Genomic DNA, 17,543 nt, shown 5'->3' on the forward strand with positions numbered 1-17,543 from the left:
CTACAACGGCTGCATCTGCATGTTTGAACGTTCCAATTTTGCCAACATGGCAATATTTGACAGAACAACAGGCGATATGCACCAATACTTGTATTGAAGGCATTTAATGTTAATTCAAGACTGAAAATAATGCATTACAATGTCAAATGTGCGGATCGTTTCTTCCTCCTTCTAATGTCAATGTCACAAAACCGGATTAATGTGGTAAAACTAAGGAAGAATACTTGCCAGTCTGTTGAATTAGTCAATAAATTCTACAAATTAAATAAAGTTGTTTGTCATTGCACACCAGAAGTGCTGCTGTTCTGATCGGACAATGAAACCACATCATTTGTTGGAGCCAAAACCATTACAAATCACTGTTTTCGGATATTACTATGGTTATCATTTGCCTCGGTTAAGGTTGGGTAAAGATGATGATAAAGTGTTTTGCTTGGCAGTTTGTTTTACTGTTTGTATGTACTGATAACAGTGTGCTACTACCACGGCACTTTGGGGAGTTTTTAAAGTCAAAGCAGTTTAACTCCCATCAATCACGCATGCCAGCCCTCCACATGAGCACCTGTGAAGTGTTCATGTAGTTGATCCGTGTGTTGCCACTGCTTAAACGCTGTTGCTTCAGGCCTGTGGAACAGGCGCTTTCGACTCAGTGGCAACCTGCTCTTTATTTAGAGCCCCCTCTCCCTGGTTCAGACCCAAGGTCATTGCATCACGCTATGGACGCTGGCTGCCAACAAAGTAGCCTATCAGTCATCAGCCTTAATGAATAGGGTGCGGTGTAAAAATAGACACAAAGACACGCCGTCAGAACGCACGCTTTCACAGGCAGCGGTGGCATTGGAACTTGGCAACTTGCACCCCTTATTATCAGTCCACATAGCTGTGTGTGCTCATGTCCCAAACAGTTATCTTTAGTCTGTTGATGGTTATTTTAGTAAACATGCTTTGCTGCACCAGCCTAAGAGGACATAGTTCAGTTTGGGACTGTGTTCTACTCAGGACAGTTTATAGTACAACTGAACTGTATGTAGAAGGCTTGGTCTGCTTGGTGTAAAGTTTGGTCGTCAGGCATTGATTTTATTTTTATCTCTTGTGTCAGCGAATTGCACTTCTTTTGTGCAGTGACACACAACACACATGATGCATACTATGCCTCTTCTATTTTAGTTATGTGAGATCACAAATACTCATCTGACACACACGGCACGCAAAAGCGTTCTCACCATCTACTTACTTTCCAGTGCATGTATGAATATCTATGTGTTTTGATCAACATGTGCGCACATGTCCTCGTCGTTTCTGTGCCTCTGTGGGATCGAGACTAACCTGTTGTCCATCAATAGAAACTCTCTCAAATGAAAGGATGATTTTATAGATTAACTTAACACCAGATTTTGAAGCCGTGTTACACTGCCCTCACTGGCTGAAGATTCACCTTTGACCTGTAAACACACCCAACAGTGATGTCACGGTGTACCGACACAGCTTACAGTGCACTTTTAAGAAAGGCAAAAAAAACATTAAGTTGCTCTATGCAAAGGTTCCCTGTTGAGTGACTTGGGCAGTGCTTTAGAGAGCGGGTCGTAGATTTGTTTGTATCTCGTGCACAAGCACAAGGACACACATGCATGCACGAGTGTGTTGCGACTTTCTTGTTGCCAATTTCAGGCTATTGCACTGATCGACAGTTGGTGGCAGTGATGCACCAAGACGCAGGTTTCAAAATACTTTTAAAAAGAAACTCCACCGGGTATCAGAATCACTGATACTCAGCCCATTTTGTTTGCAATGAATGACTCAAAGCACTTTGCACCCAAAGGAAAGACAGTAATATTGCAGCCTTACAGTTTAACTGCAAAAACATATGCATGTCTGAATGCAGGTGAATTCTGTCCATTTGTAAATCTAACTTAATAGTAAGAAGCAAACTGCATTCTGTATCCAGAAAGTGATATTCCTTGTTGCCTACATGAGCACTGCAGCCTCCAAGGATCAGCCACGGACTGAAATAGCGTCCTTTGACAGTATTGTCGTTTCCTTTACTCAACCCAAATTGGTCCTTAGGCTTTAGAGGTACAGGGCGGCAGATGGCCGGCCCCCTCGCAGAGTGGCTCCACCAGCTTGGACCAGCACACATGTTCCCTCAGTGCAATTAAGTCTAGCTGACCCCTCAGAGCCCCCAGCATCAGCGGGGTGTTTCCGTCGCGTTCCACCATGCAGATGCTAGCGCCGGCGTGTTCTATGTGCAAACCCTCGCTACGCGTGTCACACTGTGCACATATGGCTGCTCCGTGTTCGGCATGTTTAATAATGCTGACATGTTTTAGGAGATAACATTAAGGCAGCAGGAGACCTAGACTAAATTGAGCATCCGTATGACAAATAAAGCTGTTAGGTTTTTCGGTGTCGGGGCTTTTGCGGTGTGCATGGGAACGTAAGGCAATAACAAAGTAATAATATATTGCAAAGAACATGACACGGAGATGCATTCTCATTCTGCTGTTGTTATTTGTTTGGTTATGCATGGCAAAAAGGTGCTTTGTTCACTTACTGCTCCTAAATCAAATTCTCTTTTTTGATTGAAAAAACAAATCACTCATCATTTGCAATCTGACTCCTGGAACAGCATCTCACTCTCTCTCTCCTCATCCATATGTACAATAAATATATCTCTTTATTTGCATGCACAGACTGCACCGAGGCATGACAATAAAAGAGGCAGCTTAATATATCAAAAAATCTGTCTGATTTATTGGCATCTGAAGTGTTTGCTAGCAACAAAAATCATTCCCATGCCAAATAGCCTTTGTAAGGCTTGACTGCTATTTACTGTCATGCGTCTCATTTTAGTGTTATGGGTGATTATGATGGGGAGGCCTGTGCAGTCATATATTAGCATGCGCTGAATGAGCTGTGGGACATGATGCCCCGTGACTGTGAGGTAAATGAAAGCTGCTTGCTTATGCAGATGCTTTTTACAGCCCCGACATGAACTGAAAATAGCCTCAAACATTATGCAGGGGTGTAGTGCCGTGTAGGTATCCATACATTTGGGGTATTTATCCATCAATCCTTCCTTTTCCTCCATCCATCTCGTGTGCAACGTCCTTAACCGTCAGTCTGTGCAACCATCTTCCCACAAGTCCCCTGCAATCTCAGTCGGTAAATCTAGTATCCATTTAATTTGGGGATATGCAGAAGAGCTGACCCGTTGTTGTCCCGTTTCCAGCTGAGGTACCTGAACGCATCGGTGTGGCTGTCACTCTGTGGGTAAATTACTGTGTTTCCCACTGTCCTGCTGCAAAGCCCCGGGTCAGACTGGGCCGTATCTGCCCCTTTCATTCAATTAGGAAATTAGTTAAAACCAGTCACTTGTGCTGGGACAGGCTGACACACACACACACACATACATTCACTCACACACACACACAGGTGCCGGCCACAGCATCTGCCCCATCACCCGCGCCATTTCTTAATTTAGATCTCAAGTAGGATAACCGGTCAAAACACACATACAAACACACCGAGGGATAAATAGACCGTCTGTCTCCCCACTTCCCCCCTCCGTCTGCCACATGGTGCAGACACACATCAATTGATTCGGCATCTCTCTTCCCGTCCCCCCCTCTTTCTTTCTCTCTCTTTCATACACACACACACACACACACACACACACGCACACACACACACACACACACACACACACAAACATGAAGTCCCTCCCTTGGGGATGAAATCACTTACACACACACAAACACACAAATTTCGGGTGGCTCGTTGCTGGAGTGGACAGGTCTTTGTGAGATAACGGGCAAACGCAGCCTGACAGGCTCGGCTGGGCCATTATTGAATTGCAGTGAAGACTATATTACTTTAGAGTGAGATAAAAGACTACATACAAGACGGATGGGTGGGGGACATCAAACAAGACTGTGTCCGGATTGTGCCAGGAGTAATCCGGTTGAGGGCAGCGCTGATTTCCCCCAGGCCAGGTGCCATTTCTCCTTGAATAATTCTTATGAGGAATCCAACAGCAGCTCCGGCTTTGTGCCGTTATTTGTATCGTCTCTCCCTCCATCATATCCTGTTTTTTTTTTTGTTTTGTTTTCATCCCGATCTCGCCCCATTCTTCTATCTTGTTTCTTGGATTGCCGTTGCACAAAACTCCAATGTTATGATTGGAATTCTTCAAAATCGTTTAACTTCATGTGGCCCGCCCTGGGCCAGGGGATGTTCCTGGACTATGAATGGAGAGGGAGGACCCTCAGGGGAAATACTTGTGATGGTGTTTGGGAGGTTTGGCCTAGAATGCAATATGGATCGCGGAAAGAGAAGCCATCTGATGTTGAGGAAACATTTGGCACCTCGTGTCATCTGCTCAACTTGTTTGCAGTCAGAGGCGTCTTTGATCTCGAGACAAAAAAACATTGTAAACAGATGCTTTGCGTTTGCTCATTCTGAACATCTTAGGCTGCAAAAAGGCTGACAGGTATGATGATGATAATGTTGTGAAGTAAGGTGATCATTACTCACTTCAAAAGGGGGAAATTAACAACTATAAAAACAATGCAGAAATCACTATATGAAGCACGACTAACAGCTTCCCTCTCTTCCTATTATCTGTTGCAAGGTGATAGCACTCTTTTGTAGCTGGCAGTGCTGAATGGCATTGGACTTGACAGTGATGCTGGCATGTCATTAATCAAATATATATGCATGGAAATCATCTAGGCGCCCCGCCATAGGTTACGCTCAGGTGGCAAGGAATAAAATAACTGGGGTGAAAAGAGGCTTTTTCCACCAAGATCCAATACAATTCCCACAGAATTAAAAAAGCAGGCTCGCTCCAACATAAATCCAGAGTCTACATTAATAAAATATCAATGCTCAGTGGTATGGGTAAAATCGATCAGAGCTGGTTTCTCAGAATTACGATGCAAAGTCAATTTAAGAATCTCCAAGTTGTGGACATAGGGTGTCTTCTGAAAGACGCAATCATGTTGTGGTTGCGTTCCCTGCGTGTCACAATGATTGCAAGTGATTTGTTATTGTGCGTCCGATGCCCGAGTAATTCATCGATGTATTCAAGATAGAGCGCTGAAACAAACAATAACGCAATGCAAGATAAGCTGTGACCAGCTCAGCATAACACTGACACATTTAAGATGACATAATGGGTTCCAAGCCAGCCACATACACAGTTGTGTTATAAACAAGAGGGAGAAATACAAGCCAAAACCAGTCTCACAGGACTTATTAGGGGTCAAACCTTCCTATGTTTGCTAAAGGATGCATTGATCTTTTGGTATAACTTGTCAATTCTCATTCAACGGTTCGTATGATATCTTATGAAAAGTTATTCCTCATTTTTTGTGCGTTTTCCAACGAATGTCCAGCAGAACACGTCAATTTCTGCTCATTACATGCATAGTCTTTTCAAAATAAACTTCCATCTTCACAGGAAACAACTTGGTTAGGTTTAGGCAACAAAACTACTTAGTTAGGAAAAGATCAACTTAGTTAAGTTTAGGCAACAAAACTAATTAGGTTTAGGAAAAGATTGACTTGAATGGTTTAGGCAACAAAACTACTTAGCTTTAGGAAAATATTGACTTGGTTAGGTTTAGGCAACAAAACTACATGGTTAGTTGCAGGCAACGAAACTACTTCGTTAGGTTTTTAGGAAAAGATTTGGGTTAAAATAACTCCTGAAGTGGCGTAACTTAAGTACAAAAGGTATATGACAAAGGAAATTAACTTCTGGTTTCACACAGGATGTGAACAGCGGTCTCCTGGGAAAAAAGTCTGGTGTTTTTTGACCCCACCCATCCAACCCAACCTCCTCCCTCCACCAAGATTGTCACTCTTTATACTTCCTGGTTCACGATTACATGGATTACTAATTGATTTTGTGGGATACTGAATATACAGATTACAGTGCATTACTTTTCATAAGTATAGCTAACGCTGTATGAGAACAGCCTGAACTTGTATTAGATGAACAAATGAGTTTCAGGAGTTTTGGGGAACGTCCTCCTGAACAACTTCCCAGAAGCCATTTGGAAATTAGCTCATTACATTTTGGTGTTTTCAGTAAACTAACATTTTCAGGTTTAAAGAAATGATTTTGAGTCCACACACAATTGAGGCATGTGTGCAGAGAAGCAGTCGCACTATGCATCACTGTTCTGACTGACTAGAAATGTTTTTATGAGGGCCTAATGTTCTGTCTGATACAGAGCATCCCTGCGAGTACAAAAAGTTTGTCATTTGCAGTTAACTGAGAGATTGCAGTCCTAAACTTCTTATATAACTGTATTTTTCCTGAGCAGTTTGACATTCAGAGTGTATTATAGATTATGGTGTGCTTTTCCACATTCTATGCTGGATTGACTTCCCTATTCATCCTGTAGTTTGTGTCATTGATTGCGAGCCAAATACATTATGACCACTGTGCAAGGACAAAGTAAATACACAGTGGTTGTTCTCTGATTAAAACCTGGTCTGGATTGTGTTTACCCCCCTCCCAACTAATGCTCGTTCTGTTGGAGGGTTTTAGAGCAAGACAGCCCCATTGTCTTATTTATTTGCTGACGTGATTCACAACACGATAATAATAATTAACTGAGGTTATTAATTTTTAATGAGAGACCTAAATGGTGCGCCCCAAGGGCCTATAACCTCTGGTTTTAATTAATATGCGGTGGGTGCACATTAGGCTTTCAATTAGAATGGGGGGAATGGCCAGGCAATCACTGAGCGCTTTTAATCCATATGCTCATCAAGGGTCCAAGTCATGCCTTTTTAATCAAGCACTCCAGACCTGAAAAGAGGGAAAACACATGTCTATCAGTCACTCGGCGGGAACAGTTAGAGTGATTCTGGACTTCAAGAAAAGTTCTGTCTTTTAATGAGCTTGGCTTAAGACAGTAACGCGGCGTGAAACGGCGAGGGAATTCAGAGAGGAGGGAAAAGAAAGTAGAATTCTTCAAGAGGAGCTGGGAGGGGAGGTGGGATTAATGAGATGCAAATTAGTCCCCCATTTGTTCAAATGCTGACAGCTGAAGCGTTGCTTTGACAGGGGACACCGTCAGTCCAACGAGCCCAAATAAACACTTCTCTGTTTTACCACCCAAACAAATGGCTTCCCCCACGCCAAGAAAGATGTGGCACATTCTGCTGGCTTGCCGCAGGTGACTCGGTGCCATTCACGAAAATGAGAATCCTGTGCCACGAGGGGACACTTCGTATGCATGCATGTTGGACAAGTGTGTTTGTACATCTTGTAAAACAATACCCCCACTGCCATCTCATCCCAACAACACACACACAAACACACACACACGTTGGCTTGATCATTAAATAACCCAGATGTCCTGGGAAAGATGCTGTGTGCGAGTGAGTGACTTTAATTTTCTCAGGTGCTAGTGTGGAATCTCTGCTGTCAAGGTCGCCCTGACAGAGTAAGCCTTAAAGGATGTGTCCATCTGCGTTTTTTTCTGGGTTTTTCAAATGGAAACGCCCACTCAGATGTTAGCAAAAAGCAGTGACGTAGGTTACCAAAGTAAGCTAATGAATAAGGTTATGAATAATGTGAATGCTAGCATCTAGAGTCAAAGTTAGCTGTGCTAAGTTTTGGAAATAACTGAAAGCGTTAGTTTGGATTTTTGGAAGTGGGGTTGTATGTATACTCCCGTGTTCTGCGAGGTAAAATTACTGTTTTTTCCAATGGAGTCTGGTGGCTTTAAAGAGAGCAATCAGCTTCAGTTCCCCGTCGGAAAGGGCCATCTGACGGCGAGGTAAAGCTGCTGTGGACGGGAGTAGAGGAAGATCATATTTTAGCCACCCAAAAAAATATATCAGTTTAAGTGTACGCTCTTCAAATCAACCAGACTCCATTGAAAAAACTGTAATTTTACCTCGCAGAACTCGGGAGTTGCTCGTCTAACGCTGCATCGATCGGTTAGTTTGTTTGTGTAATTGTGTGACTCTTGGATCCGAACCAACGTGGCGTCCACACAGCAGTACATTAGCTTAGCTTCCGTGGCGGTACTCGCCTCTATCTCTCCAAACTGGGAGCATGTTGACCGCCATCTAAGTTACTGTAGGTATACACACAGACTCTGGATATATACATATATATATATATAGGAACGTCATCATGCAGAAACTTACGTAAAGACACAAGGGAAAAACGTTTTAGAAGGGCTTGGGAAAATAGCATTTTGACGCTAAAACAGGCGTACTTAAAGCAAAATTAAAAGCATAAGGAACACCATTGGGAAGCTATAGAATGATAGAAAAACTAAATAATGGACCTGCCCTTTAATACTAATCAACATCTCAACATCTGTTTTCCACAATAAAATACATGGATGACTGTCTAGTGCTATGAGCAGAAAATGCACGTCTTTGCATCAGGAAAAAAACAACATACAACCCTTGCATCGAAGAACATCAAAGTGTTTCACAACTGGAACCGCTGTGTGTTTGTCTGAATTAGTGGAGAAAAAGAGAAAGAAATTGAGGCGGAGTGGTGACACAGAGAAGGGAAAAAGAAAGCGACTTATAGACAGAGAGGAGGTCGATAGATACATAGACAGGTAGACAGAGAAATCGGGGGGCGTCGTGCAGCAGCTAATGCACACCAGCAATTACGGGCCATCATAATCACAGCATCCAGTGACAACATAATCATAGCACAATCAGGTGGCGAATCAGAGGCAATTTGCAGACTATCTCTACAACTTGGAGGGGCTGGCGAAATTCCCCCATTTGTGTGCAGCAGGCTGGGAAAGCTTAATTATCCTGATGAGGGGGTGGCGGAGAAGGGACCAGCGACCCCGGCACGCTCCAAGCCACCTATGAGACAAATGGCGGCTGGCGTCGAAGCCTCAAGGCACCTGGGAAACTGGGTCTGTGCGCGTCGCTGTGAATTCCTTTGCGGCGACACGGTGCAATGAGCAGGTGTCAAATTGATCCTGATTGAGAAGACAAGGAAGAGCAGATGCACTAGTTGTTGCTGGTAATTTTTCCCCTCTTGTGAGCATTTGCAGGTTTTTGTGTTTTCTGTGTGTGTCCACAGTCTGGGTGCATTTTCACATAAAGAACTGTGATGACGAACTGCGAGGACATCATTTTTTTCTCGCCACAGAGGCTGATTATCTTGTCAGGTTTCTGGCTGCTGGCCGAGATGTGAACATATTGATAATCTCAGAATGAGAATTTAAAATATATATTCATGTAAAGGGAGTGCAACAAATTTGAAATCTACAAGGAGACAAAAATAACCAAGAATGCAGAGAAGGCTCACAAAATGTTCTGTGTTCAAAAAAAGAAATACCTTTGGGTTATGTTATTAAACTTAGAAATGAACAACAAGGAAACTGAATTAATCTCCACCAAGAAGGGGAGTCAGATAATTCCAGTTGAGCAAATTGAATTGGAATGTAAATGTTAAAAATGATCCACATGCCGTCCCTGGGTTCCTACGAGCACCGGCTCAGGATTCAGCCTGCGCCTCTCCCTCCGTTGCTCAAATATGTGGATAACAACAAAATTAATTATACATATTAATGCTTGCTTGCCAATTTTTCATGCGCATCTCCCCGAAAACGGCTTTCTTCAAAAAGCACCCGTCCAGAATTTGAACTAACTAATCTCCAGTTGCCTGGGGAGAGAAAACAAGCGCTTTGAGGGAATAAGTTACATTCTGTTGCGGCGTTTACACGTGTGGCTGAGCACAGAACTTCAGAGCTGGCATTTCAATCAGGAGCCATCAGAGGCATCCTTGGCAGATAAGAGGAGCTGCACAAGCCCCTCTGCTCTAAACTCTAATAGTGTGTTTACGCAGGAGATACACTCTGCATACGGTAGAACAAATCGGGGGCTACACTGAGGCCTTACATGGAAGCTCGGTTCTCACTGGCCTATATTCTAATCAAAGGAAAACTTGTGTAATGTTGGATGTTTACACGTAACGAACAGCCACTGCAATATGAATGAACGTGGAGACATTTTTATTACTATTCATTTTTCATTTGGCTTACATCAGTCGGCTACAGTATTAAGGATTGGTATCACAGATCAATGGTTCCCAACCTAAGGGTCAGGACCCTCACTAGGGTCATGAGGTTAACCTACGGGGTCGCAAGAGGATTACCAGGTTAGAAAATAATCCAAAGAGAATCCAATTTCTGCAAATGATGTTTATTTTTTGTATTTTTCTATTATCTCCTTTCTTGTGAAACATTGCACCTTTTCAAAACTCTGTAAACCTGTCATGAGAGGTCAATAGAGTGCTACAGGAATGAGTCCTAAAATGAAATGAAATGAGTTAGCGTTTTAGAACTTCCGGTTCCCTTGTCTCAAAGTCAATGGGTTTTTAGTTGAATGCCTGAAATAAGGTCTGTGGTTAACACAAGCTTTTAAGAGATTTTAATGTTTTGTTCTACGACATAAAATACATCAATAAATACACCTCTTGTGAATGTTGAAGCCTTTATGGGTATTAAAAAGGGCGGTTGCAAACAAGTGGCTAAATGAAACTACTATACGTCATCACGCCAACTCGTCCGCTTTACAACCTCGTTGTTTATACTCACTCATGAGACCGTGGTGTAGTTCGTTTATAGCCTAGCGTTAGCTTTTTACTTCTGGCTATTGCATATACTGTACATTTATAAAATCATAAGTGGTGTTCATTTGTGGAGATTATCTTGCTGAACAAAACGTGTAAGTATCATAAACGTTTGATTGCCACAAAGCTTATTTTCTGCAGTAATCCAAAACCCAATGGAAAAAAATCACATTGGCTTTTTGTTGTGGGAACCCAGGGCGATGCTAACTTCCTGATTGGCCTACAGAAACACGTCATCCCTAGAGCGCTCTATTAAAGGAGTAGTTCAACATTTTGGGAAATGCGCTCATTTGCTTTCTTATTTGCTTATATGAGAAGATTGACAACCCTCTAATGTCTGTATGGTAAACAAACAAAGACAGGAAACAGGGGGAAACAACTTGCCTGGATCCGTCCAAAAGGTAACAAAATTCCCCAAAATATAATAAGCAAAATATAGGTTGGGAGCCACTCTCATAGTTCATCAAATCGCCTGCCTCTATTTCAAAAGTTTGAACTGGTTAATCCGTGCAAATGAGGGTAAAATTGGAAACATGTTGCTGTGTAGCTCTGAGCAGAATGTTGTTTGTTAGTTACACACTTTAGAAGCAGTTGCAATGATTGCAGAAAGCTGCTGCAGCCCCCACACGCTCACATGATGCAAACTTATTGGATCCTCGCAGAAGAGAAAGCCAAACCAAGTGGATAATAAGACTAAAATTATTGTTTGTCTTGCGCCGATATAATAATGTACAATTTACGTCTTGTGGTGACGTGCCATAATAGAGTAACAACAGCTAAAGTGACTTGTGCATATAAATTATGACTCAATAACTAATGTCAAAAAATGCACTAAATAAAGTTGTGTCTTCGATGCCGTCAAGGCCGTTTGCTCTTGCTCTTCAAAACTCCTTTGTTATGTCAGATATATTTCCTGGATGGCTCCCAATATCCTTAAGGCTTATTGGAGCGCCGCATCCACACAACTCGCAGAGGACACTCAAAGATAACAGGGAAAGTTGGACCTCTTCCTAAAGTCAGGTATTACTGAGGCTACCCGGGTTGCGCGCTGGGGATTCGTACCTACCGGCATAACAGGTTTATATCACCTGGTGTAAAGATTCACTGGCGTGATCATTGGAATTGACTTTTAAGTGACCTGCTCGCTATAAAAATGAGACTAATTATGCTGGAATGGGAGAGTGTCACCTTTGTGAAAATATCTCATCTATCGATGCCTTAATTTTAATGACACGCGTGACCTTTGTGAGTCACACCCTTGAGCTAGACAAATACAGAAGAGAGATGTCTTGGCTCGTTCCTGTGAGCTCAGGGATGTTGTCCTACAACACCTTTTAGCTTCCTTACTAGGCTTTTTAAATCTACCACAGTCCGCATAGAAAATTGAAATTAAGAGTTACTGAGTGTCCTGATATTGCGGATTATGGTAAAATATGACATTGTTGACAGTGATCAATGTGTTAGAGCTCGGGAGCCACTCCACTAGTGATGCTTATCCTATGCAGCATCATTTATGTTTATAGTTACAAGACTAGCATCCCTCCAAAACATGATATAATGTGTCTTTGCATAAGCATGAGAGGCTTTTAATATGATCTGTGGTTGTCACCATAAAAACAAAGAGAAGGGATTTAGGGGACCGAGTGTGAGTGGCTGAGGGCAACAAATTATTCTTCTGCCAAAAGATATTATAAGCCTGAGCACTGGCAAAAAAATAAAGTCTGTTGATTTAGTGGCGTTTCTTAAAATCCCATTCTTCTTGACACAAGAGAGAAATCTGCAAATGGTGTGAAAACAACTGAATTTATCTCAATTGAAGTCTCTCTATACCTGCTTTTTGCTATCTCCCTTGCTCTATTGCATGTATTCTACAACATTCTCAGTGTACATACAGGGTGAATTTTTACATTTTATCAAACTGAGATTACATTATTCATGATGTAAATGAGATGAATACAGTGTATGAAAGCAGGGCAAATATTTGTTATTATCCTGTTTTTTATTTATTTATTTTTCCTTCCTGTCTTCTATATTTACCATTTATTGTTTGGAAATAGTGTTCTTTTCTTTCTTTTAGATATTTTAAAATTGTTTGTGTCAGTTTGTAATTTGTAAAACAGCTGTCTTTAATTTCATTGTTAGGTGGGTTCCTTTTACATGGCCTCAGGGTTTGTATGTTATTCTATATCTCTCCTTATGTTTTATTTTATGCACCTAATAAATAATGAAATAACTAATATGCATTATGTGCAATTATACAAGGTGTATTGATAAACTTCGATTTAAAGGTTTGGTTTGTTTTAATCAAACAAAAAACATTTCCAAGTCTGAAATCTATGGCTTGATATGTGTACATATTGTACATTCCTTAATGTGGATGTAAATCTGGTAAAAGATTGCACCTTTTAACGGTGAATGTCTATCACTATCTCTGTGAGTAATGAAATACATTGTGGTGTCCTGCAAGGTTGTGTTGGACCCCATCATACATTAGAACATGCATCACCTCAGCACAGTATCAACATAAGTAATTATCCTTATGCAGATGACACACTGCTATTCTCCTCAATTAAATGCAACTGCCTTCACAGTCTGCTTAACAGACCTTTAGACATCATGCCTTTTCCAACAATCTGTCAAAACAAAGCCAAGACTGCCCTTTACAACGCTGGCTGTTTGCACATGATACACAGTAAACATAGTAGGGATGGGCAAAATGGAGAAAATCACATATCGTGATATTTTTGCCCAAATACCTCAATAACGATATTGCAACAATGTTGTAGGGTTGACCATTGGTGCTTTTACTAAATATTTCCACAATGAAATTTTTGATAAATAATCATTAGTAATGTGGATATAATGACTAAGAGGGTAAAGGCAAATAATAGAACAGTTTGGTAAGTTCAGAAAATGACATCACTGCACTCTAATGAAAACCAGGAAAATACTTACGCCATAATACGATATTATGATATCCAAAATCTAAGAGGATATCTGGTCTCATATCAAAATATTGTTAAAACTGAGTAATTTGGCTTCAAAAAAGGAAATGCGACCCTGAGAACTACGTTTATGATCCTCTTAATTTAAAGCTTTGATTAACGGGTTAACAGTTTATCCAGCTTACTTGGAGAAGATCATTGTTTCTTTCTATTACAGTATCACTTAAAGGTCTCCTCTCTATCTGCAGCTTATCCAGAATGCTGCCACAAGACACAGTGTTTCATGACAGCAGTAGAGACTATATAACCATATGTACTCTACATCTGGTTTATAGCGAATGCTGCAAAAATGCACACAAAGCCTGTAGAGAGAAACAAATGCCAGTGTACAGGCGACTCAAACTGTGTGCGAAGGTATGCCTGCTCATGTTTCAACATGAGAAAAAGAATGGGGTTATCCCGAGCTGTGTGCCTTCACTTCATTATGCACAGACAGGAAACGGCAGAGAGAAGTAGAGGAGAAACCACAGTAGTTCCTGTAAGTTTGGAGATCAGTCTGTCTGAGCTGTCACACATACAGTACACAGACACACACAGTCTGTGTGTGTTGATACAGCAGACGTCTGTACTGTCACTCGGGGAACTCGACTGATGGCTGTTTTCGGCAAAAAAAAAAAAACTGCGAGAGAATCCCAATGCTTTGACTTGTGCACAGGTGTACCTCTATATGATGCTTGTAAAAAAAATTTTTGAAAATCTGCTTGGCAGACATATTAGAGTAATAATAACAGCAGCCAATGCAAGTTGTCAACTGTAAAACCAGTGGGGGATCAACGTTTTGGTGCATGAACATTATGCAGATCACATTAGTGGTAGTCAGAAAAATACAGCTTACCTTAATGTGGTCTCATTTATATCGCTGCATAGACCATTACAACACCTCAGCCTCCTAATAAATCTACAAGCCCTCAAGTCAGCGGCCACCGTCATTTGAATGACACCTTCGTGTTCAGGCAGAAATCACAGCTACCCCGACTAAATTGACGTGGACCAGTTTTCCATATCAGAGGTGCTCTCCAGCAGTCAAGTGTGTGTGTGTGTGTGTGTGTGTGTGTGTTTGTGTGTGTTTGCGAAGTGTGTCTTGTGTGAGATCTCATTTCTGTATCGTTTCGGTGGTCTGATGCGTGCGTGGGACTCAAGCCCACAGCGGAGAGTCAATCTGAGACATCTATTATGCACTTCATCAATCTTTTTGGACTCTTGACATTTCACTAGCTGAACAAATTGTCAGTTATCAAAACTCAATTTCAGAAATGACATGTCGAAAATTCACTCCCCTCCCCTTCCAACCTCCCCTCCCAACCCCTCCTCCACTCTTGCTCACTCTTCCTCTCCCTCCTCTCGCTCTCTCAGCACATATACCTCTTTGCATTTACATACATGCAATCACGGGGAACAACCGCGCGCACACACACACACACACACACACACACATAATCATGCACATGCATACACTTGAGAGGACAAATGAAGTTCAGTCCCCCCCCGCCCCTCCGTCCCACATTTCCCTATCGCTTAAATAGCTTAGCGATGGTAGTTTTGTATGCAAAGAGTTAACGGCTGTTGGAGTTAATCGCTCCTGGGCTACCCGCGTTCCTGTGAGCAGATAAGGCTGTTTATAAATTGATTTGGTTATGCTTCATTGATAATAAAAGGAGCCAGGCTTTGTTTACCTAACAAAACACACACATGCGCGCACTGACACACACACACACACACACACACAGCGTGCCTTCTTGCTAAATGTGTATGCATGGTGCACATCTGTGTAAGTGTAAGTGAGAGTTGTGTGTTTTGAGTGAGCGCGTGAATGAGGAAGGAAGGAAAAAGAAAGAGTAGGCCATTGGAGTGACAGGGTCAACCTTGAGGAAAGGATGTAGCGAGAAAATCATTAGAGAAAAGTAAAGGTGAAAGCAGGCAACACTGAAGGGGGCCTAATCCTTGTTCACTCCCGTTAATGAAAGTCATCAGTCACATTCCTATGCATACTAATGACGTGTGCGAGCGCAATGACACATACACTAAATCTCACACATGTGCACATTCGCACACACACGCGTGCCCGTAATGTAAAATAGCAGGAGGACTTTTTGTATCTCATTCAAACAAAGTTGCGGCGTGATTCCTTCCCCACATGACCAACGGGGCGACTCTCTGTTTGTTTTTCCACAGATTAACATTTCAGAAGCGCCTAATCTCGCAGACTCATCTGAAGCCTGTGTCACCTGCTTCGTTTGGTGATGTCACCCAGTGTGTGATAAGCTGTAGCTTTTTTTTCACTTTGTGAACACAACAAATACAGTATTATTGGCTATGACAAGCCTCAGGGAGGATTTGAATTTAAGACTCATACCTATCTTGTTTAAAGTAAAGACAGAAAGGGAAGAGAAAACAAAATCAAAGACGTGAGAAAGTTTCAGTACTGCAGGCTACTGACTGTAATCATTGATATGAAGCGGAAAACAGCCAAGCTACGCTTACGTTAGTTATAGTGGGAAGCTATAGGCTCTTGCGCTGTGTGTGCTGCCATCACGTTCTCATCCCAACTCAACCCAGCTGAAACTACTACTTTTGTAAAGTGAAAATGAAACTGAATGTTGTCAACACGGGACACGAAGAAACAGCTGATTGTAACGTGAAGGTGAATCCCAACGCACGGTACACGATCAGCGGTCTCCTGGATGAAAGCCTTGCGTTTGTTGGGCCCATCCACCTCCCCTACCATCTGCCCCAGGAGATTGGGCTGGTGTTGCTTTGTTGGTGGATAGGCCTTTTTCACAGCAGACATTTTGAATTGTCATAGTAGCAGCTTGCGCTTACTCCCAGTGCATCAAATACTGAGGCTTGGGCAGTGGCCCGCGGCGTCTTGAAACAGATGCACAAGGCACCCTTTAGCGTCTTTATTAGACGCACCAGGCTTTCAACTAACTCCAATGTAAACCCATCCGAGCAACTGATATAAATGGTAAATGGATGGTAAATGGATTTGTATGCATATAGTGCTTTTTTTAGTCTTCCGACCACTCAAAGCGCTTTACACTACATGTCAGCATTCACCCATTCACGCACTGATGGCAGAGGCTGCTAAGGTGTCAACTTTGCCCGTCAGGATCTAAATACTCATTCACACACCAAGCAAGCCGGGATCGAACCGCCGACCTTACGATTGGTGGACGACCTGCTCTACTCTTTGAGCCACAGCCATAGTATATATGAATGGTATTTAGAGCAAGATGGTGGGTGGGAGAGGTGGTGGACTATTACTCAGGTGACCAGCGTTTCTGTCCTGTATGAAACCAAAAGTTGAGTGATTTCACATTTTTTCACTGACAAAGTTCTGTCACAATACATTACTATTTTAATATGTTTTTTCTAACCCTAACAAAGTAGTTTTATTGTCTAAAATTAACCACCACCGTTATCCACATGTTACAATGTTAACCGTGACCATTTCACAACGTTAAACAGGCGCAAACCTTCTGCGTAAGGAAAAGGTGACGCCGGGGGGCTTCTGCCCTCACAGTATAGGAGGAGAAGCACAGGTGCTACCAATAACATAAACTATGACTCTGTTCTGTTCAAGTGTCGCAGTAGGTTATGCAAGTTAAATTAAATTCAGCCATATTTAATTATATTATCTACAGCTGTGTTGTTCCTGCTGTGAAAAGTGTCTTCTGTCAAAAGGAGCTATTCTTGGGGGCAGTCTGTGGGAGCTAAGCTAACTTATTGGCTCATAGCAATTTGTAAAAACATTAGTTCCTAACTATTTGCAAGTTTTATGATCTCTCCTTATCAGTTCTGATTAGAGTATCTGGTGAAATGACTTTTAGATATGGCTATACTGATACACAACCAGAGATCTGATCCAAATTCTCCTTGATCTATCTTCCATGAGGACT

General features: G+C 42.0%; 1 protein-coding gene across 3 annotated transcripts in view; it reads right to left on the reverse strand.

The window, feature by feature from the left end:
• adgra3 (adhesion G protein-coupled receptor A3) overlaps window positions 1-17,543 on the reverse strand; it is a 148,514-nt gene that overhangs the window by 83,467 nt on the left and 47,504 nt on the right. The gene's annotated exons all lie outside the window — the stretch shown is intronic.

Source organism: Sebastes umbrosus, chromosome 22 (genome assembly GCF_015220745.1).
Source record: "Sebastes umbrosus isolate fSebUmb1 chromosome 22, fSebUmb1.pri, whole genome shotgun sequence".
Taxonomy (NCBI): Eukaryota; Metazoa; Chordata; class Actinopteri; order Perciformes; family Sebastidae; genus Sebastes; species Sebastes umbrosus.